The sequence below is a fragment of the Lemur catta genome, chromosome 6 (genome assembly GCF_020740605.2).
Source record: "Lemur catta isolate mLemCat1 chromosome 6, mLemCat1.pri, whole genome shotgun sequence".
Taxonomy (NCBI): Eukaryota; Metazoa; Chordata; class Mammalia; order Primates; family Lemuridae; genus Lemur; species Lemur catta.
In genome coordinates, this window is record NC_059133.1 from 108,690,661 (window position 1) to 108,716,165 (window position 25,505).

Genomic DNA, 25,505 nt, shown 5'->3' on the forward strand with positions numbered 1-25,505 from the left:
TTAGTCCAACATTCATAAACTAATTAGTGTGTTTTAGTATAAAACTAGCTTCATAAATGTAGACAGTGCATAAAGTGATTTTATTTAAAATAGGAATACTTCCACGAGGAATCTAGAAAAAGTTAAGTTCTGTGGCTGAATGCTGTGAAGAGAGGCTATGTGAGATGTAGTGAAATCAGTGGGGAATGGACGCATCTCATGGACAGGCATCGTTATTTTACTGGAGTTTGGAAAACCAAACTTGCTATTATGATAGATCATGCACCTATTTGACCCTTTAAAATAAAAAGCTTATTCACAACTATATTCTATGTTAAAACAATTCTCTCTTCTTAAAGAAAAAGAAATACTGTGAAGAGTTGTAGAAAACACGTGGGAATTGGAATTGAACAGACTCCAGTTTGATTTCAGTTCTTCCTCTTAATATTTGGACAATCTTAAGCAATTTTACTTCACCTTTTCTTTCCTTTTTTTCACAGAGTTTTCGTAAGATTAATAATGTATGTAAATCATTGGGCACATAGTAAAGGCATGCAAAAAACAGCAGCTGCAGGTAATAGCCGTGTTTCGGCACAGTGTGGCATCGGCCCAGGTGACGCAGGGCCAGGCATCAGTGGCTGCACTGGTTTCCCAGGGTGGCTGTAACGCTCCTTCCAGAACTCTTTAAGGGTGTCTTCAGAAATGCTTTAAAAATGAATAGTTAAGGCCTAGCGCGGTGGCTCACGCCTGTAATCCTGGCACTCTGGGAGGCCGAGGCAGGAGGATCGCTCGAGGTCAGGAGTTCGAGACCGGCCTGAGCAAGAGCGAGACCCCCGTCTCTACTAAAAATAGAAAGAAATCATCTGGCCAACTAAAATATATATAGAAAAAATTAGCCGGGCATGGTGGCACATGCCTGTAGTCCCAGCTACTCGGGAGGCTGAGGCAGGAGGATCGCTTGAGCCCAGGAGTTTGAGGTTGCTGTGAGCGAGGCTCATGCCATGGCACTCTAGCCCGGGTGACAGAGTGAGACTCTGTCTCAAATAAAAAAAAAATGAATAGTTAAGATCTCCATGCTTTAAGTGAGATTTTGAAGTATGAAAACAGAAGCCATATACGTCCCACTACAGGAATTTCGCTTGCAATAGGTTTTGTAAAGACTTGGTTTTTGGGGTTTTTGTTTTTTAATTATTTGTTTTCATTCTTTCCGAATCTTCTCATTGGAAGACCTTGTTTATTTTTAGTTTGGTACCCGGAAACCTCTCCATTCCCCAGCAGTGTTCTGGTGGTCCTGGCAGTGACGGCGGTGGTCTTCCCTTTCCAGGTGCTTGGGCCTGTCTAGAGCGTTATGAGCAATGACAGCTGAGTCCTTAGAAGCCGTCCACCCGGGCAGTGAATGACGTCATGACGGCTACAACTCCGTTTATTTCTTTCACAAAATAAAATCATGCATAAAATTCCTAAGATTGACCAAGAAAAGGTTGAAGGCTGTTTAACAATTTACATAAGTAATCTTGACAATAAGTTTTTTGTTGAAACACAGTTCAAATGAAAGCAGAGGGGAAACCTTTTGGGTGGTTGGACACAATCCAGCAAGACCAAGACCAAACCACTAGGGCCTCGTAAATGACCTGGCTTCAGATCACTGACGTGCTGGCACCAATGGAGGGTAAGAAGAAAAACTACTTTACAAACGACAAACACACGGCAAGAATTCTTGTTTGGAGAGTCAGAAAGCCAGTGTTAGTGTTGATGATAGAGATTTTTAAAAGTCAGCTGTCTTGCTTTGATGCAGTGAATAAGTCTGTTTGGAAACCTCTTCAGAGCAACAACATCAAGACGTGACAACGGTCGGCTTTGCAAATCCTACCACCGCTTGTGTCCCTTCTGCCCCCAGGACCCTTGTCCTGCAGCTTCCTCTCCAGGTCCTGTCCCATTGGTTCCACAGCACTTTCAAGATGTCATTGGTTCTAGAAGGGAGAGTCACATCTATGTGTGATTTTCTTAAGCTTTCCTCATGAGAACAGTCCTGCAATAATGACTGTATGTTCTGAACATGCTGTTTGCCTTGGGCTCGTGTGCGATGAGCACACTTCCCGAAGGCCAACCAGTAGGGGACAAATACAGGGACCAGGTGACCCTCCATGTTTGGAAAGCCCCACGTACAAGCAGCAAGGACAAAAAGGTGCTGAGCTCAAAGTGGGTGCTGACGCGACATGACCAAAGTGGACAAGAGCGAGTCTCTCCTGATGGGTCCGTCTGGGGTCTGTGCTTACCTGGTTCCACCCATGGGCAGGGTGCAGAATGGCACCACTGGCAGCTGGCAGCCTGGGGAGAGGGCTCACGGCGGTTCCTCTGTGTACACGGCTAATGCTCTGCGTTAGTCTCAGCCTTTCGCACTTACATGGGCACAGTCAAGATAATAACCATGCCACAAAAGCACAGCGTATGACTAGAAGGGGACAGATGGCTTTCCCTGGCATGACAGAGCCATAACTGAAGGGCGAGGCTACATGACGCTGATGTCAGCTCGTCTTTATTTTACCATCTGGCTCCTTGTCTAGGGCTCCCTCAAAAGGGATGTCCCCGCTACCCTGCGCCGGGGCCTCCTCTCCCACACGGCAGTCCGTGCGGAAACACAAAGGAGGTGGATGGTGCTGGTGTTCTGCGTAAGCCCCATGCCAGGCTTGTTAGCAGAAGCCTCTTCCTTCACCCCGGCTGGCTTCCCCTTCGCAGCCAGGAGTCTCCACTTAAGTCCTTTTTAATGAGAGGAGCTCAGCGCTCACTCAGTGGTCCCCACCTTCCTCGTAAAGGAACTGAGCTCCACCCCCCCAGCAGCCACTTCTGACAGCATCCCTAATAGGAGCCTGACGCCTTCCTGTGACGCCTATTCAGCGCCTGCACTTCTCGTCTTCAGAACCAACAGTGCTGTTTTTCAGAACAACAGCATGGTGTTAAACTCACCCCATTGGAAATCCGACCCCATCACCCCCTGCTCTCCCGAGTCAGCTTGCAGACTGAGGGTTACGTGTTCACATACCGGCCCATACGGATAATCCAGACTAATGACAGGCCTGGTCGCTCACGGATGAATATCGAAAACTTCACCAGTTTGAGCTTATTCCACTGGAGCTCTGCCTCGACGATCATGTCGTTGGGTGAAGACTATTCACGGAAGAGAGGTGTTCAGTGCTCAGAGAAGAAAGGGCAGAGTACAAGAGCTGCTTCTGTTTCCAGTTACTTGAGTGATTTTTCAGGGGCTAAATAAGCCACTTTATCTAGAAGTGCTTAAACAATTGCTTAAATAATGCATGGGTGAGGGGAGGCTTTCTGAATCCCAGTGGTGCCTTTGATTTGAGAAAGATTCGTTACAGGTTCCCAGACCTGCTTGTGGACATCACCAGGACATCCGTTCTACTATTCTCTTTGTCCTTGTTTCCAACTGGTGGCATTCTTCAAATACAGAGCGGCATGGTAAAAAATATTTGCAGCACAAATTTTATTCTGATTCATGATTGGAGCAAATATCTGCCCTGAAATTTACCTTTAGAGAATTTTTTAAATCATTTAATAGAAAATTTAAAACAAACATTCTATTTTTTTTTCCACATCCTTCATTTATTTGGCATGACCCAAACAGCCTTGCCTCACATTGCGATCAACTCTCTCCACAGAGGTAGAATTTCTGAAACGCTGCTGTATTTCACCTGTCATTTGCGTGTGGAATCTTTGGCAAGTGGTCTGGGCAGAGCTGGTGACATCTCTCAGAGCAGAGTGAGACGTGCACACAGCCGCTCAAGTGTTGCTCGTACCTCGGCAGCCTTGGCACAGCGCTCGGTGAACTGTCCAAAATCTGTGACTTTTTCCATTTAGACACTGATTTCCTCATTCTAAGAAAGGACATTATTCATCTTTAGAAACAGTGGTTCTCAAATTGCAGTACCCAGGCCAGGAACATCAACATCAGCCAGGAACTTGCTAGAAATGCACACTCTCAGGCCACACTACGAGATTTGAACCAGAAACTGGAGGAGTGGGGGCCACCAGCCGGGTTTAACAATCCCTCCTGGGGCTTTATTGCGCCCCGAGAGTCACTTAGCAGAAGAGCAGACTTTACCTGCTGTGAATTGGGTGACACAGAGTGGCAGTTCTCTTGTGCTGCTGAAAGTCTGACAGAGCAGGTAGCACTCACTGAACCATCTCCCCCTTGCTGTGCGATGTTGTAATCACAACTTAAAAATCTGATCAATAAGATACAGAAGACCTTAAATAACCTTTTAAGCCCCTGGCCTTTACGACAGACATGCTGAAATTTCAATATTTTCTTGTTCTCACCCAAATCCATTTTAACACATTAATCATAGTCTTTTAAACAGGAAGCCAGTTGGAAAGGGGTGGGGGAGCAGTCACAGGGCAGGACGGCAGCAGAAACACCGCAGATTTGTGCAGAAAGTATCGTGCCCAGGAAATAACCCTCAGGCTATGCCTGTTCTAAAAATTTTCAAAATAAGTCTCTTCATCTGTAGGATCTTCCCTTTCTTCATTAGTGAAGCTAAATCTTGGGTTCAGAACGTTGTCATCTTGCCTGAAAACTCCGTGACCTTCTCCTAATCAGCTTTCTTCTTGAGCAAATTTCTTTTTTGTCTTCTCAGATCAGCTCTAAATACAGCCACGCAAATACTGTTTTCTGTTGCTGCGTATTGACTTGGCACACTGGTAATTTCCTTTAGTCTTTTTCCATGACTCTCCCAGCGCGCATCTCGAGCACGCATGGCTTTTGTCATCTTCACCAGGCTTCTTGTCCCTGTGTGGTCTTCTCTGTGTATTTACTCATGAACTTCTACCCATACCGTTATTTCCTTTAACCTGGACTTTGAGTCTTTTATCTTTGCCTTTTTCCACTGTCTACTTAGTATGGGACAGCATCCCCTGGCTTATGAACAGGTGAGCTGAGGAGCTGGCCATGGTGGCAGGGTGAGCTAAGGACAGTCCCCTCCCTTGTGAGTGAAATAGCTTAACACACAATCTCTCTGCAGAGAAGAATGAAGGTTCCTGAGCGCAAGAGACGACAGACAGTCATCCCGGTTGGCCACGCGGAGTCCTCGTGTCTTTACCATCACCTGCTCATTCTGGACATCTTGCGCCATCTCCGATTCCATGGCAACCCTGTTTCCATGTCTCTTGCAGCCTCCAGCATACCCCATGCCTTTGTGCAGATTACAAAACAGTGGTCTCTCTAGGGACATCAATGATAAAAAGACACACCCAGAGGCAGACAATTTTACAGGACCCCTTGGTTGGACAAAACACAGACAGGTGGCCCTTCCGTTAGGTGGGTGTTGCCCTCAGGGCTTGGCAGGTCCAGCCTGGGCTGGATTCCATTCCCACCCCACTGCCTGTCCCGGTGCCTTTGCTTTGTGCAGAACTGCACAGTCTGATCTGCGGCGCTGCTGTCTCTGCCCCCTTTCCCACTGCTGTGTCTAGAGCAGCCGTTCTCCAAGCACAATTCTTGGACCGGTGGCACCGTCACCTAGAGACATGCTGGAAACACAAGCTCTCAGTCCCCACTGCAGAGTTCCTGGCTCAGCAAGCAGCAATCTGTGTTTAATCAAACCCTCCAGATGATTCTGATGTACACCAGAAAAGCACTTGGCACACAGTAGGTCTGCAGTAAATGCTTGTTTGTTGAATGAATAAATGAATTTCTCCTTCACAATGAAGCTCAAGCACCCTCTCCTTGAGACAGCCCCTTCCCCAGCCTCCCGCTTGCTCGGCTCTGTCCTCTCCGTGCTTGCACGGTGCTCCCTGCCGCCGTGCGCTGGGCCGCGGTGCTCTGCGAGAAGCTCTCTCCGTGCCCTGCCCTGGCTCTCCACGAGCACAGAGATGGTGGTGCCCAAGCTGCACCCCTGTCGCCCCCAGCACAATGCTTGGGCCACGCTGGAGACCCAGTTCACGTGGGCAGAAGACACAGCAAACAGCAAACGATAAAGTCATCACTGGGCCTGGCGTCTGTACCTGCCCAAAGACCATGGGATTCCAATCAATTCAAGAACCCATGCTAAGAAGAAACTATTTTGTCATTATGCCTCAAATGTGCCATTTCCTCTTGTTTAGTTGTTGTGCATACTCACAGTTTAGTAATAAAATTTGTTTATTAAAATATTTAAGCCACTTGTGATTTGTCCAGGGCAGTGTTTGTGTCCGTTTCTAGGCCTACGTGTAAATGAGGTCGGGGGCTGGACCTAACCGGACCCTCGAGATGCTGATCCAGTCACCGGCAGGAGGACAGGAGGCTGAGAAGGTGACTTCTGTGGGTGACGCTCCTGGAAAGGGAATTTATCGTGATGGGAAATGTTGGTCCACGTCTTCCTTTCTAGGCACCTGCTGCTCACGTTACCTCAAAGGACATTTTTATCAGGGTTTTCCCCTTCCACTTCCCCACTGGTGTCCTCCTTCAGCACAGCATATGAAGGGTTAGATGTTAAATCTATAAAACTGCTTTACCGTAGAACAGGAGTATCTGAAGAAACTAGTTTCACGTGGCGTTTCAGTGTTCTAAGACGGCCGTAACAGAATAACCTGAGACTGAGTGGCTTAGAGAACAGAAATCAGTTTTCTCACAGTTCTGGGCACCACAAGTCTGGTATTAAGGTATCAACAGATTTGGTTTCTTCTAGCAACTTTCTCCTGGACTTGCTGGTGGCTGCATTCTCACTGTGTCTCCACCTGGTCTCTCCTCTGTGCTCATCCCTGGTATCTGTCCGAATTTCCTCCTCTCACCGGTCAGCTGGACAAGGCCACCCTGACAGTCTCATTTAGTCACCTCCTGAAAGGCCTTCTCACCAAATGCAGTCACATTCTGAGGTGCTGGGGGTTAGGGCCTCCACATCTGACTTGGAGGTACTGGAAACTCAGTTCAACCCTTACATATGGGGAAGCAAAGTAACGGGTCTCCTGTTCTTGAGTAGAGTCGGGAACAGGTTCAGCCACTAATCAGGATTAACTTGCAGACGTTCTTTCCCAGGTAGGCAGATGCACTGTTTGCCGCCCCCTTCTACCTTGGTTATCTGCACCCAGACTTGTCTGAATCGCTGGATCCCAGCCCCATGACAGAGCTGTCCAGCATCTGTCCTCTTACTTTTCTGGACATGCAAGCCCACAGTTCGCTTCACTTCACTGTTCCTGATTTTATCCAAAAATCTTTGAATTGTTCCTTCAATCTCTCTCATCTTCAGCAAAGCATTTTTTTTATTATTGTTGTAGTAAAATATACATAACATAAAATTTATGATTTTAACCATTTTAGGTGTACAATTCAGTGTCATTAATTACATCCACAATGGTGTGTAACCGTCATCATTATTCCCAGAATTTTTCATTATCCAAAACAGAAACATTGTACTCACTAAACAATAACTCCCCAATTTCCGCCCCCCACCCTCACCCCCGCAACTTCTAGCCTTCTAGTTCCAGTATCTACGCATTTGCCCAATATCCTTGTGTGTCTGGCTTATTTCACTTAACGTAATGTTGTTAATGTTCACCCTTGTTGTAGCACATGTCAGAACTTCACTCTTGGTCAGCAAGATGGGGGAACAGGAGGTTTCTGTTTTGTGTCCCCGACACAAACAATGATCCGGCAGCCGTACACAGACACAAGTGCTTTTGTGGGAGCTTTGGGATCCAGGAGGGAGGCCACGGAACTCCCATGAAGCCCAAGACCAAGGAGCGCCATTTTGAGGAGGTCGTCCCACACCACAGTGACAGGCGTTCCAGACACGGTCCTGGCCAAGGACAGAAAGTGGCTTCATCCCAGTGAACTTGGCTCCTTCTCCTCTGGCCGTGGTCCTGCACCCAACCCCCACTGGCAAGGGACCGGGAGGAGCCCCGTCTGCCCACGTCCCTTGTAACAGGCCCACCAGCCTTGGGTCCCTGACCACGGACCCTGCAGCAGCTCCATGTCCTGGTTCCAGCCCTACGTACCGTTCCTGTGTACACTGGTGAGTGAGCCTTTACTGACCTCAGTCTGGTATGTAAGCAGATAAGAAATGATTTCAGAAATAAAGCAGAAAAAAAAAGAACCTCGCTCGTTTCTAAGGTTGAATAATAATATCTCATTATATGATTATATTTATACACTTTGTCCATTGATGGAACCTTGGGTCGTTTCCACCTTTTGGCTTTTGTCAGTAATAATAATAATAATGATGATGACCAGTACAGCCTTTTCTGCATGGAGTAATTCAGTGCTTTCAAACTGCTTTCCATGAAGCATTTTTTCGCCTGATTTAGGTATCAGCATTTCATTTAAGGCTTAAAAATTAGTTTTGCTGGTGAAATAGAACAAGTCCGGAGTTTGAAGTCAGACGGCAAATGCCGTTTCTGCCTTCTGTTTGCTGTGTGAATTTGGGGCAAGCGATGTAACTCCTCTGCCTTCAGCCTCTTCCTCTCTGACGTGGATCTGGCGATTTCTGCAGCGCACATCGTGGGAATGAATGAGAGACAGTAAAGCACCTAGAGTGTGCGTGGCGTCCGACACCCAGCGGGAGCGCAGCAGACGCCGGCCGTCAGCGCTGTTTCCAGACAGCCGCGCGTGGCAGCCACCAGGCTTTTAAAGACACTGCGTTTTAATCAAGCTGCTTTCTTCATCCCATCATGACACATCGACACTTGGCTCCTACTCTTTCCTCTAATAGCTGTGAAGTTCTGTTTCAATCACTTACATAGATCACACCACCGTTCCAGGTTTGTCAACCCGTTTCACATTTCATTCTCAAAAGGTCTGTTCTGCCAGATTTACCTTTAGATCTATGTTATAACTTCTACTATGGAGAAAAATCATTAGAGAAGAGGTTCAGGATCATTCATGTCTGAATTATTTTGTGTCTATGAAGAAGTACTTAAATGGTGACAAAGACATTTGCTAAGACTGCTCATGCCAGGGAAAGAACAACGATGATTAACTTTTGAAGGCTAGATAGAAGATATTCTTTCACTGGGATGTTTTATAATTTCAAAGTGGCATTTTGTCACCCCAAAGATACGTGGAAATCTCTGATGGGGCGCTATTTCATATGCCTCAATCCAGGAAAAACTTTGGAAAGCCCTAGAATTGGCTTCGATGTGTGCAAAAGAGGAAGATTCTGTTCAGTCTTAGCCTGCCCTGGTGGTCGGTCTGTCTGCTTGGTGTTGGTGCAGTCACTGTCCAGCAATGTGATGGGTAAAAGAGACCCACAGATGTCCTGGCTCAGTCCAGACACCCTCACGCCTGGAAACCAGATCTGCACGTCTTAAAAGACCCACTCAGAGCTCAACCATTTTAATTCTGAACAAAATAAATCATGATGCAATCAACCATTTTGGTCTTTTGGTAAAAAATCAATTCTAGATATAGTTCACAGCCATTTATAGAAGGTTCGGGTTTTAAGTTCATGAAAAGCAGGGCAATAGTGACAAGAACTGTGACTTCAGGTATATTTTATTCAGTGTCCGGAAGTTTACACTGTAGGCCTTCAATCTGCTTTTAGAGATAGTGTAGCTGGAATTAACACTCCACAAAATCAATTTTAAAAATCCAACCATGCTAACATTTTGAAATTATCCAGATAATAAATACAGATATTTGAATGAAGCATCTGAATTGATTGGCGATTTAGCTAGCATGTGGCAACTTAGAGGTGAAGATTTTATTTCTCCAATAGTTCATTTTAGACAATCATTTACATTAATAGGCAGTGCCTCCTGAACTATATGAATGAAGCAATTGCCAGTGTCTGTGGCTGCTAGAAAGTGACCAACATATAACTCAAGCCCATTAGATACTGGTGCCAAAGTGAATAAATGTTCTCTGTTACTCTGTATTTTTGAAAGCTTTTGTACCAGATCTTTTTTTTTTAACGAGTTGCAGTTTGTTTCTAGCCACAGTCACTCCAGGGCTTATGTTACCTAGCTTGGCTTTCTACATCCATAAATCAGCCACACTTTTACCAAATTTTTAGTGTGTTCTTACAGGAAAGTCTTTTGTTTACTGGCAGAAACTTTTGTTTGTTTTCCAGTTTAATCATTTGATTTCTATCTTATTCATTGTGAATTTTATATGTAAACAAATTATCTCTGTTGTTGTCCTTTTTATTTTCTTTTAATGCTGATTTTATCACAAGAAAAAAACTTGTCTCTAACATTTGGAATCAAAGATTTATTTTTAGGTAAATTGTCCACTAGATGGAACTATTGTTTCAAAAGAATAAGGGTGGTGCCTTGACAAGGACTTATTTCTATAACTTTCCCACTGAAAGTTACAACATAAAAACTGATGGAGAATTCCTTTTTTTTTTCCTTTTCTCTGTTTTTTGCTTTTTATATAAGTGACATTAGCATTTATAACGTATGCCATTTTCAGTTTATATTCTGAAAATCTTTGCATCTCTGTTAAGACTTTAGTTAAGACATCTCAATGCTGAGTTCTCTTTTTAAAAAATTCATTTTCTGTATGCTTCACAGGTTTCATCACAACAAATGAAAATATCTTAGTTAAAAAAAAAAAACATGCCTTAGGATTCTGGGAACTTGCTCAATGAGTCAGAAATAAAAAATTCATAGAGGTTTAAATAAAAACCCTAAACCTAAAGTGCTTAAAAAGATAAGAAAACCCTCAAGTGAGAAAAACACACACAGAGATTAAGTGTATCTATTAGGCATGTCTGTCCCGTTCTCAAGGAAACAATATCATTGTGTGTTTACACACTCTTACCCAGTATACACAACTGTATTTAAAGTGGTATTTTACTATTTGCTAATGCAAATGGCATAGTAAAGTTGCAAATTGCACTCCTTTCTTATTTGCAGTTGCTGACATAAGTATAAAAATCTCTTTATTAACTGAAATTTATGATTTCTTCCATTATCTTCATGTACTTAATGCTGCTGCTTGATCAATTTTTTGTTCTCTTACTATAATGTTTGTGACATTTTTTACAGTATTCACTCAACCTCTTATAGCATATTATGTTTTATAATTAAATATCACTTTGGAATGAATGGTTAACATAATCTTTAGGAACTATGATCCTGAGGAAGCAAACTTAAACGCTGTATGAAAGCATTTTAGTTGGAGGCTTCAAACCTCCAACTGAGTGACAAGCTTTCTCCATATGTTGCCCCTCAAGTGTGTACTTTCAACAACTGATAAGAGGAAGTCAGTCAGCCCCTCAGAAAAGTCTTCACAGTAGTAATCGGAAATATCATAGAAAATGTATTTCTTAAAGCACATCTGAGTCACCATGATGTCATTGAAAATACTGTGGTTCTTTTTTCTCTAAAAAAAGTGGAGGAGAGATTTTAAAATTATATTGGAATAGTTATAATACTTTCTTAAAAAATATTTTTTTAAGTTTTCAGAGTAAATGTTCTTTCTTACATATTTACTTAGTAAAATTTAGCAAATACATTAAGGCTCTCAAAAACTAACATAGCAACTTTGTATTCTCCCTTTAAGTCATTTGTCAAAATGAAGTTTTTTAAACACTAGGTTTTGATTTAATATTGTATGTATAAATACAAAAGTAGTTCAAACTCTGTAATTTTACTTATAAAATTTTTGTACTTTGAAAAGTCTAGAAGCTCACTTTCCAGTTCTAAAGCTAGACAACTAAACTAGTCTACTAAAGGAGCGTGGGCTAATTTGTTACATAAATGAGATCACGCTGTTGATGTTTGGCATAAACAGTGGAGGTGAAACTGAAGTCAGCCTGCTTGTGTTATTTAAGCAGTCAGTGTAAGATTATGTAAACCCGAGTCCAGTGTTAGAATGATTGTGTGTTCCTCTGTTCACCCATCCAACTACTTTTTCATTTATTGATCAATATTTATTGAATGCCTAGCAGACCTTTTGAAGCATTCAACATTTTCCATGCCTTTATTTTTGTATGCTGTCGTACCTTCTTAATTTGATTCCCAAATGCTCTACTTTTTAAGCATTATAAAACATTCTTCCATAACTTCTTTCTGCCTACTGAGAACAAGTGCAAACTCTTCGGTCTGATATGCATGGCTTTCCTCAATACAGCTCCAACTTGTATTTTGAGATTTATTGCCTATTCCTCCACATGTCTTACATTTAATTCAAATTTTATCCACTCATCATTCCCTAAACACCACCTTCACTTATTGGTATTTTCCCTTTGCTAAAATTCTCTTGCTATGCAATCGCTTGCATCTCCAAATTCTTCACATACTTTAAGACACATCTTAGATTTCACCTCCCTGAGGTGATTGTACTCCCTACCAATGAGAAACCACCTTTCCGGTCTCTGAACTACCATTCCTTGCCCTTGACTTGTGTCTCTCCTATCGTTTATCACTTTGTACTGCAGAACAGAATCATTTGCGTGCGGTTTTTCTCTCTCCCACATGGAAGGAGGACCCGGGTCCTGCCATACTCATCTTTGCATCTTGAAATCCCTGATCACAGGAGCTCCTGTTACCAGCCTGTGACCATCTGGACCATCGTCACTCCTTTCTTCTGTCACCGGCAGGGGTTGCTTTTTTCTGACAGCGACTGGCTCCCACCAGCACCTTCCATCTTCATTCCCTGCCCTAGCGTCTCCTCCCAGCGACCATTCTCCTCTCTGCCAGCTTCTTCCCGTTAGCATAGGAACATGCTCAGGTCTCTTCTGAGACCTTGTCAACCTGTCACGCTCTTTCAGCTGGCGTCCTCTCTCTTCTCCTTCAACAGCCAAATCTCTGTCGAGGGTTGGTTTCCCACACATGCTGCCACCACGGCCGCAGCTCCTACTCCTTCTCTTCCCTACGCAGTCTGGCTTCCGTCGCCATCACTCCAGTAAAACTGTTCCCGTGAGGGACACACGTTAAATCCACCGGGCACTTCTTAAACCTTTCCTTATTTGGCCTTTCTACATTATCTAACGCTATTGATCATTCTTTTCTCTTACATCACCCTCTTCCCTTGCACTTCCATGACTCTTTGTGTTCCTGGGTATTCTCTTACGTTCCAATCCGTCTCTTAAATTACGGACTGGGTCAGTGTTACATCCTTGGATTCTGTTCTGACTCTATATGCTTTTCCAGAATGATCGTCTAGTCCACAGCTCCAGACTCCATAAGGCCAGGGACTTTTGTATCTCATTTTAGTTCCAGCCCAAATTTCTCTTCTGAGCTTTGTGCCTACAAAATACAGCCTGCTACACGTGTCTTTTTGTGTGGTCTGTATGCACACAAGTACAATGGTACCAAACCAGGTTCGTCACATTTCTTCCTTTCAACCGATCCATGGCTTATTTTTTGTTCCTCATCACATTAAAAGGCAATATTAGTCATCAGGTTTCCCAAGCCAGAAGCCAGGGTGTCTTCCCTGGATTTTCCCTCTCCCTTGTTCTGCGTATTTTAGTCAAACACCCACCCCTGCCAATTCCATCATCTTTCTCACCTGGATTTCTGCCGTGGCCTTCCAACTCGGGGCTCCGCCTCCAGTCTTGCTTTCTCCATTTACCCTGAAGGTAAAGGAAACTTGACAAATGCAAATCTGATTATTCCCCTGATTGAACACGTCAGTCAACCTAATGACTTGTAAGACTAAGTCTCGCTGCCTGAAGGCAGTTGACTACGGTGTGCAGGACCCGACCACTGCTTCTGCCTCTGGCCTCATGGGGCCGCACCCCCTTCAGACCCGACCTTCCAGCTCCTCTGGCCTCTTCGAGTTCCCTCAGCATGCCACGGTGTCTCTCACCTCTGACCCTTTGCAGGTGCTGTTTTTTATGTCTAGATCACCCTTATTCCCACCTCTCAACTGCTTTGCAAGGCTGACTCATTGCCATCCATCAAGCCTCTCAGCTTACACATCTTCCTCCAGAAAATCTCTAACTTACCGCACCTGGGCCTGATATCCATCCTGTGTACTTCTGATTGCATCCTACACTGTTCAGATCCTACCTAATTGGTTTTGCCTGTTTAGGTACCTGTATGCTCATGAGTTGGTAAACAGGGAGTGTGTCTATGTTGTGCACGACCATAACCACAGTGGCGAAGACAGTGCCGGCACATAGAAGTGACTGATATATGTACTGCTAGTTAAATATTTTTATTATCTTCCCAGAGTAAAGCTGATAGACTGGCAGATTCTAAATACACCCATTCCTGTGAATATAGACTATGGAATGCCAGAATATTCCCCAACACTTCAGTCATGAAAGTGATGTTAAGAAGCATTTTATGAAAAAGCATTGCAGTATTACTTTTGTTTTCTTTTTTTTTTTTTCTTTTTTTTGAGACAGAGTCTCACTTTGTTGCCTGGGCTAGAGTGCCATGGCATCAGCCTCGCTCACAGCAACCTCAAACTCCTGGGATCAAGCGATCCTCCTGCCTCAGCCTCCCAAGTAGCTGGGACTACAGGCATGCGCCACCATGCCTGGCTAATTTTTTCTATATATTGTTAGTTGTCCAGATAATTTGTTTCTATTTTTAGTAGAGACGGGGTCTTGCTCTTGCACAGGCTGGTTTCAAACTCCTGAGCTCAAACGATCCTCCCGCCTCGGCCTCCCAGAGTGCTAGGATTATAGGCGTGAGCCACCGCGCCTGGCCTCAACTTTGAAATCTTATAGATGGGAAGAGCAGAGTCTAGAGGGGTATTGTTTTAAGGTCCTTCCCCAACACAGTGGCAAAGCTCCCCTCAGGTTAACAGGATCACAGTAGGACACGCTTGCACACCATCCTACCCGGTGTTCTTCCCATCGCACGGTGTTGTTGTGGACCACCTCACTTCCCTTCGTTTAGAATTTCGAAGTAGAGCAATGCTGAGAATGTATTCCAACGATGTATGTTTTCTAGCTGGGATTAAAAAAAATTAATGGAATCTTATCTGGCACCACAATAAATACACAGAACAGATAAAATCAATAAATGGGTTTTTCAGGCAATTAAAATCTTCATTGTTTGTAGAATTCCTGATACGCTTTCAAAGGTCCAAAACAATCTCTGGAGCTGAGTTTGAAAACTACTCTAGACCAAGGACAGGAGATTTGGTGGCAGGATTCTGGATTCTGCCATTCAGCCAACCCAGTGCCACCCTTGGACGTGGAGAGAGCAGGCTGATGCAGCAGAGTTACTCTGGCATTCTTACGTGTCTTAACAGTGTCGGGATTTTTACCACAGTCAAGCAGGAAATAATCACCTCAATAAGACAATAGTAACTCAGAGCTCAGCCAAGACAAAACGATAGGAAATTGGGCGTCAGAGTGGTCTTTCTATGTTTCTGTTATGTGCATTCGTTCAACAAATTGTTTTTTGTTTTTCACACCGTCTCCCTGAGGGGCTTTAGTCACCAGCATCTTAGCTGTGCCCAATGTGCTCCTGCAACTAAAGACCTGACCCAGAGGAGCCAACGGCCAAATTTTTTTTTTTAATATAGATTATGCTTTAGACACTGGCTAGCTGTCTAAAAGCTCCCACAGATGCACTTCATATCTCCAGTTCCTGGTGTTTGCCAATGCCTGTTTCTCATCCCAGCTCTTTCATGGAAAGCTCATCGGAGTGAGGCGAGATTGCTTCCTCCTGTAAGTCCTTACGGCATTTTGCTCAGACTTCTTTTATAATAGTTAGGTCCATACAGACGTCCTAAGTGCCTACCTTCTCTCTGCCCCACCGTTCTCTCCGGATGCCACAACGCACACCTCTGTTTCTGAGACAGCTGCTCTCTTACTTACCTGTGTATCCACCAGAGCGGCCAGCCCAGTGTCTTGAAAAAAGAATGGGTTTTGGGAAAGATGAAATGAAGACATATTCTGGCTTTAGGATTTTTTCATCTAATATATTCCTTATGTAATCTTTCTCCACCTCAATTTCCTCATCTGCAAAATGTGGATAATTACTGTCTTGAAGAAGTAGGAAGTCCTTGGCAAAGATTGCAAAAAATGCCTGGATCATCATCATCTAGTACGTATTTATTTAATTCACATGGCATGGAGCTGGAGTCTGCTTTTCGTCTGCAGACTGCTGTGGCTGTGGTAGCAGTCTTGCCACCAGGCCTAGAGAGCTGCGGAGCCCACAGCCTGGCCTGTCAGTCCTGCCTCGTAGGGGCAGATTTCTCTTCCTACCCAATCTGTTTTGCGGCCCTCAGCTCACCCAAGGAAGCAAGATATGACGGGAAGACCACTGGATTGGAAGCCAGAAAACCTGTGTTGAACCTGAGCTTTAATTGATTGCGTGATGCCAGGGAAGGCAGAGACTTGTGTCCTTCATTAATTCATGTGGAAAATAAGCACTTGCCATATTTGCCTCACAGGCTGTGGCAAGTACCAGAGGCAATTACAGAAGTGAAAGCCATTTGGAAACTGAAAAGGACAAGACAAAAAGGGATTAAACATTTGGTTAGTTTATTGTTATTTTGAGTAGGTAATGTATAAACTGTACAAAATTCAAGAAGTGCAAATGGGCATACGGTGAAAAGCAAGTCTTTCTCTCCTTCTGTCCCCCAGCCACTCAGATCCTCCCCAGGGACCACAGATGTTATCATTTTCTTATTTATTCTTCCAGAGGTCTTCTATTTATGTGCAAGTGATTATGTAACTTTTTGTAAAACTTTCCAAATCCCCCACCACCACCACTTTCCTCCAGCCCAAGTTTCCACTTAACACCTTTGAAGCCAGCAACACCTAGGGCTGACAGCTCCGGTTGGCCTACTTGCACTGCTAACTGTATTTACTGTTAAGAGTCACTCAGTCACTGAGAAGGATTCTGTTGTAAGTCTGAAAAAGCCATCATTCTCGGCACACAATCCCCCCTGGGAGCACAGGGCCTGATGAGACATAAAGTTGCTACATCTTCAGCTCACAGTCCTAACAGCTAAATGGTCCCTATTCTCACACATTCCAGCTGAAGCTGTAATCCACCGACAACCAATTGCTTTACTTTTTTCTTCTACACAAACTTGGTTAACTTAGTTGCAGATATAATAATTTTCCACTGTATTTGCTTGAAACAAGTAGATTTGAAACAATCTTAATGTTTGGCTGATTTATATGTGTGATATTTATATGCTGTCATATTCATGTGAATATTGAATAGATTAACTAAAAGTGTTAATATTACAAAGCTCTTCCAAATTTGTTAGGTGAAAAGTCTACATTTATGTTAAGTCTGTGGTTTTAATATTAGAGAGTCTCAAATCTATTTTGAGACTCTCTAATATTAAATGTCTTCAAGTCCTTTGCCCATTTTTTTAATCAGGTTATTTGTTTTCTTGCTACCAAGTTGTTTAAATTCCTTATATATTTTGGATTTTAACTCTCCATCAGATATATGGTGTGCAAATGTTTTCCCCCATTCCATAGTCTGTCTCTTCACTCTGGCTGTTTGCCTTGCTGTGTAGAAGCCTGTTAGTTTGATGTGATCCCATTTGCCTGTTTTTACTTTTGTTGCCTGTGCTTTATATCCAAAAAATCATTGCCCAGACCGATGACAAAAAGATTTTTCCCTGTTTTCCTCTAGTAATCTTGTGGTTTCAAGTCATACATTTAAGTTTTTAATCCATTTTGAGTTGATTTTTGTATGTCGTATAAGGGTCCAGTTTCATTCTTCTGCATATGAATATCCAGTTTTCCCAACACCATTTATTGAAGAAACTGTCCTTTCCCCATTGTGTGTTCCTGGCACCTTTGTAGAAAATCAACTGGCCATAAATGCATAGATTTATTTGTGAGCTTTCTATTCTGTTACCGTGGTCTATCTTTAGGTTTTCATGTCATACCATGTTGTTTTTATTACATAGCTCTGTAGTATATTTTAGAATCAGGTAGTATGATGCCTCCAGATTTTTTCTTTTTGCCTAAGATTACTTTGGCTATTTGGGATCTTTTGTGGTTCTATATCAATTTTAGAATTGATTTGTTAATTTTTGTAAAAACTGTCATTGGAGTTTTGACACAGATTGCATTGAATCTGTAGATCATTTTGGGTACTGGAGATATTTAAACAATATTAATTCTTCCAATCCATCAACATGGTATATTTTTCCATTTATTTGTGTCTTTTTCAATTTTTTAATCTGTTTTTTATATAATATTCAGTGTACAGATATTTTACCTCCTTAAATTTATACCTAAGTATTTGGTTTTTGTCACTATTGTAAATGGCATTGTTTTCTTGATTTCTTTTTTGGAAAGATTGCTCTCAAGGTATAGAAACGCTACTGATTTTTGTAAGTTGATTTTAAATTTTGCAACTTTACTGAATTCATTTATTACTTCTAGGATTTTTTTTTTTTTTTTTTTTTGCTAAAGTCTTTGTGGTTATCTATATATTAGATAAAGCCATCTGCAAACAGAAACAATTTAACTTCTTCCTTTCTGATTTGGATGCCATTTATTTATTTTCTTGCCTAATTGCTCTGGATAGAAGTGGCAAGAGTGGGCATCCTTGTCTTGTTTCTGATCTTAAAGGAAAATCTTCAGCTTGTCACCGCTGAGTATAAAGTTAGCTATGGGCTTGTCATCTATGGACTTTATTTTGTGATTATATGTGAGCCGTGATGAGTTAAAAATGACCACAAATTTTTTGCTGTTCCTCGCATCAGAGGGAGAGACCAATTCCTCACCTCTTGAATCTGGACCAGCTTTGTGAGTTGCTTTGTCCAACAAAAGAAGACAGAAGTGACAGTGACATTTCCTCATCTCTCCCCCTTTCTGCAGCCCTGCCTCATTCCCGACCTTGGGATTCGCTGCCATTGCTCTACTGCAGTTTGTCTCAGTAGCATCTTTCAGGGGCTTCCTGCCGCTGTGGGAAATCAGACAGTGTCCCTCCTGCCTTCCTAGTGGCCTGAGACTGTCTCACGCAAAGCAGCAATGGCATGCAATATTATTTTAGGTGGTTCCATAGCAAATATTTCGTTTATTTTAATGTGTATGAGAAGAAAAAACAATAACCATCACATAAAACAGGCATTACTGTTTAGGTTGTTAACTTCGTTTTTAAATAAGCTGTTTACTAAAAAGTTGTTACGCAGCTTAAACAAATCAATCAAGTAAGTAATAATAGATGCGGTATTTAAATATGGAAAACTTTGGGGAAACTCTGCTTTAAGGAAAATTCGTTCAAATCCCACTTGGTGCAAATACAAAATCCAATTTACATTCTCTCCTTTTACCAAAAGGATCCCTCTAACTTCAAGATCCTCCCTGCTTCAGCTTTCTGTTGTCTTCCCTTTCAGACAGCTTGCCTTTGAAAATCTGCAACTCTTGGTTTTCCTAACTCCTAACTGGTGGCAAGATGGCAATTCTGGAAATAGGCCAACGTTCCCTGCAGTTAGCGTCACTGCACTACTCCGTTTTGTTTTCTCATTACGTAAACATTGGCTTTATGATGTTCCATATGTGTTCTAGTAGAACATCGCGAAGCGTTTTCATTGCACTGTTCTGTGCTCTTCTCTGTCACTTCTGCCTTGGAGAAAAAGAGAAAAAAACGAGATTTTTCTCCATGCTTCCTACGTTATATAGCCCCTTTTCTGGCACCACTTCCAGTGTTGGTGCCGAGTTATGTATCACCCCTTTTCTCTTGGACTTCTGGACTCTTCTAATGAACTTGCACTTCCCCTCATTATTGTCCTCCCGTTTCTTATATCCACTGCCTCCCTGTGTTCTGCTCACTTTCCCTAACCATTTTACCTGTCTTTATTTTCTCATCACTAGTTTAAATTCTTAACCACTGTCTCCTCTTCTCTTCACCCATTTCTCTCCTCGTTCTCTACCTTTATTCTTCATTTTAGCGTGTGTCTTCCCCTGCCTTGTGCCCTGCTGCACTGAGGTTTGTAAATGTGTTCACTGATGGAAAGATGAAGACAGTCAGACCTCCCGGAGCTTTTGAAGTTCTTTCTGCATTGAGGCCCTGCTGGATTTGTATGACTTATTCCCTTCAGAACATTCTTGCTCAAAATAAGTTACAAAAATTCTGGACTGGAATTGATTGGATATAAGATTATCTTTAGTCCTTGAATGAGACTCTGTGTTTAATACAAATTACATATTGCTCACGGGTCAGCTTGCAATTTCCCACACAGATAAGGTCTTTGAAAAGTCCTTACAAAATCAGAATGATTTTACCATGTTTTGACAGATGTACAAATGAGCCCTTTTGAGTTTAGTGTTTCAAGTGACCTCCGAGTTTCAAACTTATTTGAATTTTCATTATGTTAGTCTCTACTAATTACAGGAAAATGTCCAACCCCTATATTTACAGTTTCTTCAAAATAGGAATTCCCTCAGCTTTTCACCGAATAGTTTAGGTTGGAGGATTAGAAATGATAGAACACTGTCTGATTACCACATTAATAAAAAGTTCTGACTTCAGGAACATAGAGAGCCACTGATAAAAGGCGAGGAAGACAAAAGAGAAAAATTCAAGGCTCTATATTCGGTTCTATTTTTTTGGAAGAGAAAATGACACATAAGGATTAAATTGAAGGGATGAAGAAAATTTGGGCTGGATAAATCTAAGCTTACATTAGGAAAAATCAAATTTTTCTTTTATAACTCCAAGAGTTTTCCAAGTTACATTAGACTCTATTGGTATGGAAACTGTTTTCCCAAAATAATTTCAGTGGTTCAATTATAATTTATTATCCAGAAAAAATGGCTCTACTTCTTTTAAATGACCCAAAATAATGCAATTTTTTTCTTCAACAGAGCATAATGAGAGATGAGTAGTTAACTCAGAAAATAAGAACAGCCCCTGTTTCTCATTACGTTCCACATATAGATTTTGAGTTATGGCGACTTATATTTGATCTAGTTTTATAACAGAATCTGCTTTGGCACAATGAAGTAAATATTAACACATTTCTTTCCTAGATGTGGTGTTTAAAAGTAGAAATGTGACATAATCCAGCATTAACTGGTCTAATCCAATAAGGAATTTAATATATTTGAGTCTGATAACACATACTGAAAATCTTAACATAATTCTAAAATAATGCTATCCTATTAAAGTTTTATTTTCTCAAAGGGAATTTTTTTTATATGCCGAACTACTAGGAAATAGTTTAAAATGCATGGTGATGAGAGGACTGGACTTGGCTTATTATTAATTTCTTTGATTTATTCTCCACATTTGTGACTACCTTGAATCCATTCCAAAAGGGGAAGAGTAAGTGTAATATCTAGAAGCACTTCCTGGGTTCATATTTCTTCTTGTCAAGAAATATGACAAGTTTGGGTGGCCTTGGTAGCCTCATCTCCACAGTGGGAATCATGATAACACCTACTGAAGGTGGCTCTTGTGGTTCCAGTAAGCAGTGACAGTAGAAGTCCCGTAGAAGCCACTCAATAAGTAACAGTGATTAAACAGCCAAGATGTTAATATGGAGATGCTCCCCCCTTTTTTGAAGTAACTAAGTTCTAGGGTTAGCAAGTTACTTATAACGGAAGCTGGTTGAACCAAAGGTATATATAATCACATGCTACTTTTTATGAGATACACACACTGAGATTTTTAAAAATTGTGTTAGTCCTCCCATCCGCACTGCTTTTCATAGACTGGCTAGTTTGTTAAATGTTTTTAGGAAAGGACTCATACTGTGTCAATGACAGAGTTTAAAAGGTTTTCAAATAAAAGAAGATTCAAGCAGTTAAATCACTTTGGACTATTCCACCTCCCTCTGGTTTAATCTTCAAGGCTTCTGACCTGAGAGGTTTGTGGCTAGAATTGATGGATAGGTACACTTTTGTGAAAACAGTACATGTGGTCAGATTCGCTCTTACAGGGAACCAACAAATCAAATTATGTGGTGAAATCCCTTTTTAAAAAAATGCCCATTAACATGACAGCACTGAAAAGAAAAAAATTTTAGAGGCTTCCGGTAACATCTCAGGAAGGCCTGCGGTGGTTAAGAGCACAGGCCTTGGAGTCTGACAGCAGGAGGCTCAGACCCTGGCCAGCCACTGATGGCCCTAAACCTCAGTTTCCTTATCTGTGAAAAGAAAACAATTACGTCTTCTTCACTAGATGTTTTAGGAATAAATCAGATAAAATTTGTAAAGGGAAGAGTATTGGATTGGGTACATTTTGTCAAACCTGAAATTAATCATTTTGTTTGTTCATCCTTATGAGCAGGGTCTGAATGATTCCATTAATTTTTTTTTTTTCACTGACAAATGGTCCTCTGATTAGGTAGAGACAAATGTCTTGTGCATTTTAAGGGAAATTGAATCCAGGAAATAAGAACTGGCCACTATTATCCAGACAATTATTTAGTGCCTATTACATATCAGGCACTTTACATAAGCAAAATAGTTTAATCTGACAATAACCCTATCAGAGAAATTTTATTATCCCCATTTTACAGATGAGAAAACAGAGCGTCAAGATTAAATAACTTTCCAAGCTCACATAGTCACAAAGTCATCCAGTGTCAGTGTGTAGGAAACTGTACCCAAGAGCTCTGACTGGGAAGCCTGTGTTCTTTCCACTACATCTGGTGCCATTCAGCTTCGCAACGTTTGAAAAATAACCAGGCTTCATGTCTGTGTGGCCTTAGGGCAGTATGATATCACTGGCACGTAACTGTCAGGAACTGGGGCCAAATTGCTCACATGAAAGAGTTTGCTTCTGTAGCTGTGCCTAAACAAGCCATGGGATGGAGAAAATAAAGCAATTATTAAATGAACCCAAATTATAGGAACGTATTAATCACATAATCTTAGACTCCTGTTATATCTAAGAATACATCTCTATATGTCAGAGGAACCCATTAATTGCCATCAAAAGAATGCCTCTTTTACAAACTACCAGTGTCCTTCTTACATGTGACAAAGGGGGTTTGCTTTGTTCTTTTGTGAATTTAGGTGTTACCCATTGCCAAGAGGATAAAGCCCAGACTTCCTCTTCTAACACCTTCTCTCCAATATGCCCAACCTACATATTCAATTTTTAGTTCTATTAATTCCATTAGCAATATCCACCCCAGCCAAATTATTCTACTCACTGTCTTTTAAGTGCTCCTTGGTATTTCCTCCCTGCAAACCTTTCCTGGTGCCACTTCTGTGTTTTTGATGCTCTTACATCTCCGTCGTTTCAAACCTTTCTCAGTGGTGAGTAAGTGATATGCTGTAATCTTACCACTCCCTTGGCAGTTGTCTTCTGGTGTCTGATGCTGTGTATGATACCTGAAAGCCAACTAACTTGTCACTTCCTCTGTGCGCTCTCTGAGGGTAGGGGTGACATCTGTCTTTGTAATAATGAGTGCTCAGGGTATGGAAGGAAATAGGCATTCAATAAATATTTACTGAATGTCTAAAGGAATGAAAGAAAATATGTCTAAACTCATCTTACAGACTTTTCCTGGGCAAATATTATGTTCTTTGTATCTCAGCACTGAGTTCAAGACCTTGAACAAAGTTAAGAATTAAATTTTTTTCCATGTTTTAAGTTAATTTTTGGAAATCTGTGCAAATTGCATTTGGAGTTTTTAATCTTTTATTTTAATCTAATGATTTCTTTTGTAAGATAGTAGCAATTCTGATTTAAATTACATGTATTTAAATGTACTATAATAATTTTATAACACCCAGCCTGAGCAAGAGCGAGACCCCATCTCTACTAAAAATAGAAAGAAATTAGCCAAACAACTAAAATATACACAAAAAAATTAGCCGGTCATGGTGGTGCATGTCTGTAGTCCCAGCTACTTGGGAGACTGAGGCAGAAGGATCACCTGAGCCCAGGAGTTTGAGGTTGCTGTGAGCTAGGCTGATGCCACGGCACTCTAGCCTGGAGAACAGAGTGAGACTCTGTCTCAAAAAATAATAATAATAATAATTTTAAAATAGTCCGTTCTACTTATTAAACAAACTAAAACTCAAGGAAAATAGGTTGATCTTATGTATTTTAAAATTAAGATTTTTTTTATAGTAATGGCCAATTCTGTAACATTTCCTTATTACAGAATAGTCCATGCTAGTCCTTCTTCCTTCACACCCCCGTCCTTTAACCCAAGGTGACTGACCCATCCTTCAGGTCTCTACTTAGATGTCACTTTCTCCAAGAATCCTTCCCTGATGCCCCACTCTCACCCTACCGACTGACTGGTATAGTACCGTGTTATGCCCTCGTTATATCACCCAGTAACTACCTAATTCTTCACTAAACTGCATGGTGCTCAGAGCTAGGGCCTTGTTTATTCTTTTGTTCCCAGCAGCTAGCATAGTGCCTGGCACATAAGAGGCGCTCAACAAATGTTTAATTAAGTGAATAAATGCCCTCAGGAGGAATAATAGGTGACTAAGACTTGATGTTTCAACTTCACATTGATTACGTGTGTAAGAGTCATCACATTAGAGGTAATCATTAATTTTTAAGGGGCTTTGGAGAACCAGTTCCTGAACTGTGTAACACCCTCAACCCATGGCGATAGTGCAGTCAGGGAGGGATTGAACCCGAACCACAGACAGGAATGACCAGCGCTGGTGCAGCCAGGGGCGTGATACTGTTTCATACAAGCTTCAGGATTTGGAGGATGCTTTCCATTAGTTCTTTTGTCCCAGTCCCCGGAGTAGAGGTGTTGATTATAACACTCTATAGAATTAAGTTTATGTATAGAAGGACCTATTCACATTTGTGTGAAATGAGAATTGTACAAATACAATTGAGGTGATAGCCAAGCTATAGGCAGAATATTGTGACAAGCTTTTGATGATCTGTCAACCTATTTTCATGATAGTAGTCCTCAGGACAGCTTTGCAGTCTGCAATTATTAAGGATTCCAAGGAGCTTTTGTTTTTATGGGTTATTTCTATTTGTATTCAACATACTATGAATTACAACAGAAATCTTTAAAATATTTATTAACTCACTTAAAAATAACTGTAGTAAACCTACTACATGCTAACACAAATAACATCATTTTCTGAAAAATAACTATGTTTTCCAAAATAGGTTAGTGAGAAAAGTGGTATTGTTTTACAGTTTTGTAAATCTCTTTAATGTCTGGCTTAATAGAAGACAGATGGATTCTAATATGATGTCTGTATTCAATCTGTCTCAATTTGGGTTTTTTTGTTGTTGTTTGAAGTAAATGAGGAAAATTCAGATTCACTAAGATATACAGTTGAAAAATGAAGAAGCATTTTAATCATCTTTTCAAATAATTCTGGATATTCATTCTTCTTTAATGCTACACCAAAACTCAACAAGTGGTAGTTTCTTAAACCTTATAATTGCAATGTGGAATATGAAACCATGTCAGTTACCTTTTCATACTGTGTTATATCAAAATCCATTTGTCTATTTTGCACTTTAAATGGATCTTTAACTTGTGGATGAATTTATAATATCATGTGTTATTAGTCATTTGGAAAATACTGGTTCACTGATTTATGCAGATCTTCCAAATAATATAATTCGCTGTACAGTATCTAAAACCATATTAATTTAAATGATCATAGTCTTATTAGAAAGACTAAGTATCAGGGAAACTGTCCAGCTCATGGTGGCAGACATAAGTTTTCTAAATTCTAATTTTTTACTTG

At 41.4% G+C, this 25,505-nt stretch overlaps 1 long non-coding RNA gene across 1 annotated transcript; it reads left to right on the forward strand.

Annotated features, from left to right (window-relative positions):
* Window positions 1–981: 981 nt before the first annotated feature.
* LOC123640224 lies at window positions 982–6,146 on the forward strand. Its single transcript, XR_006735920.1, has 2 exons — window positions 982–3,453; window positions 5,016–6,146. It is a non-coding gene; the product is annotated as an uncharacterized LOC123640224 (long non-coding RNA).
* Window positions 6,147–25,505: the final 19,359 nt, after the last annotated feature.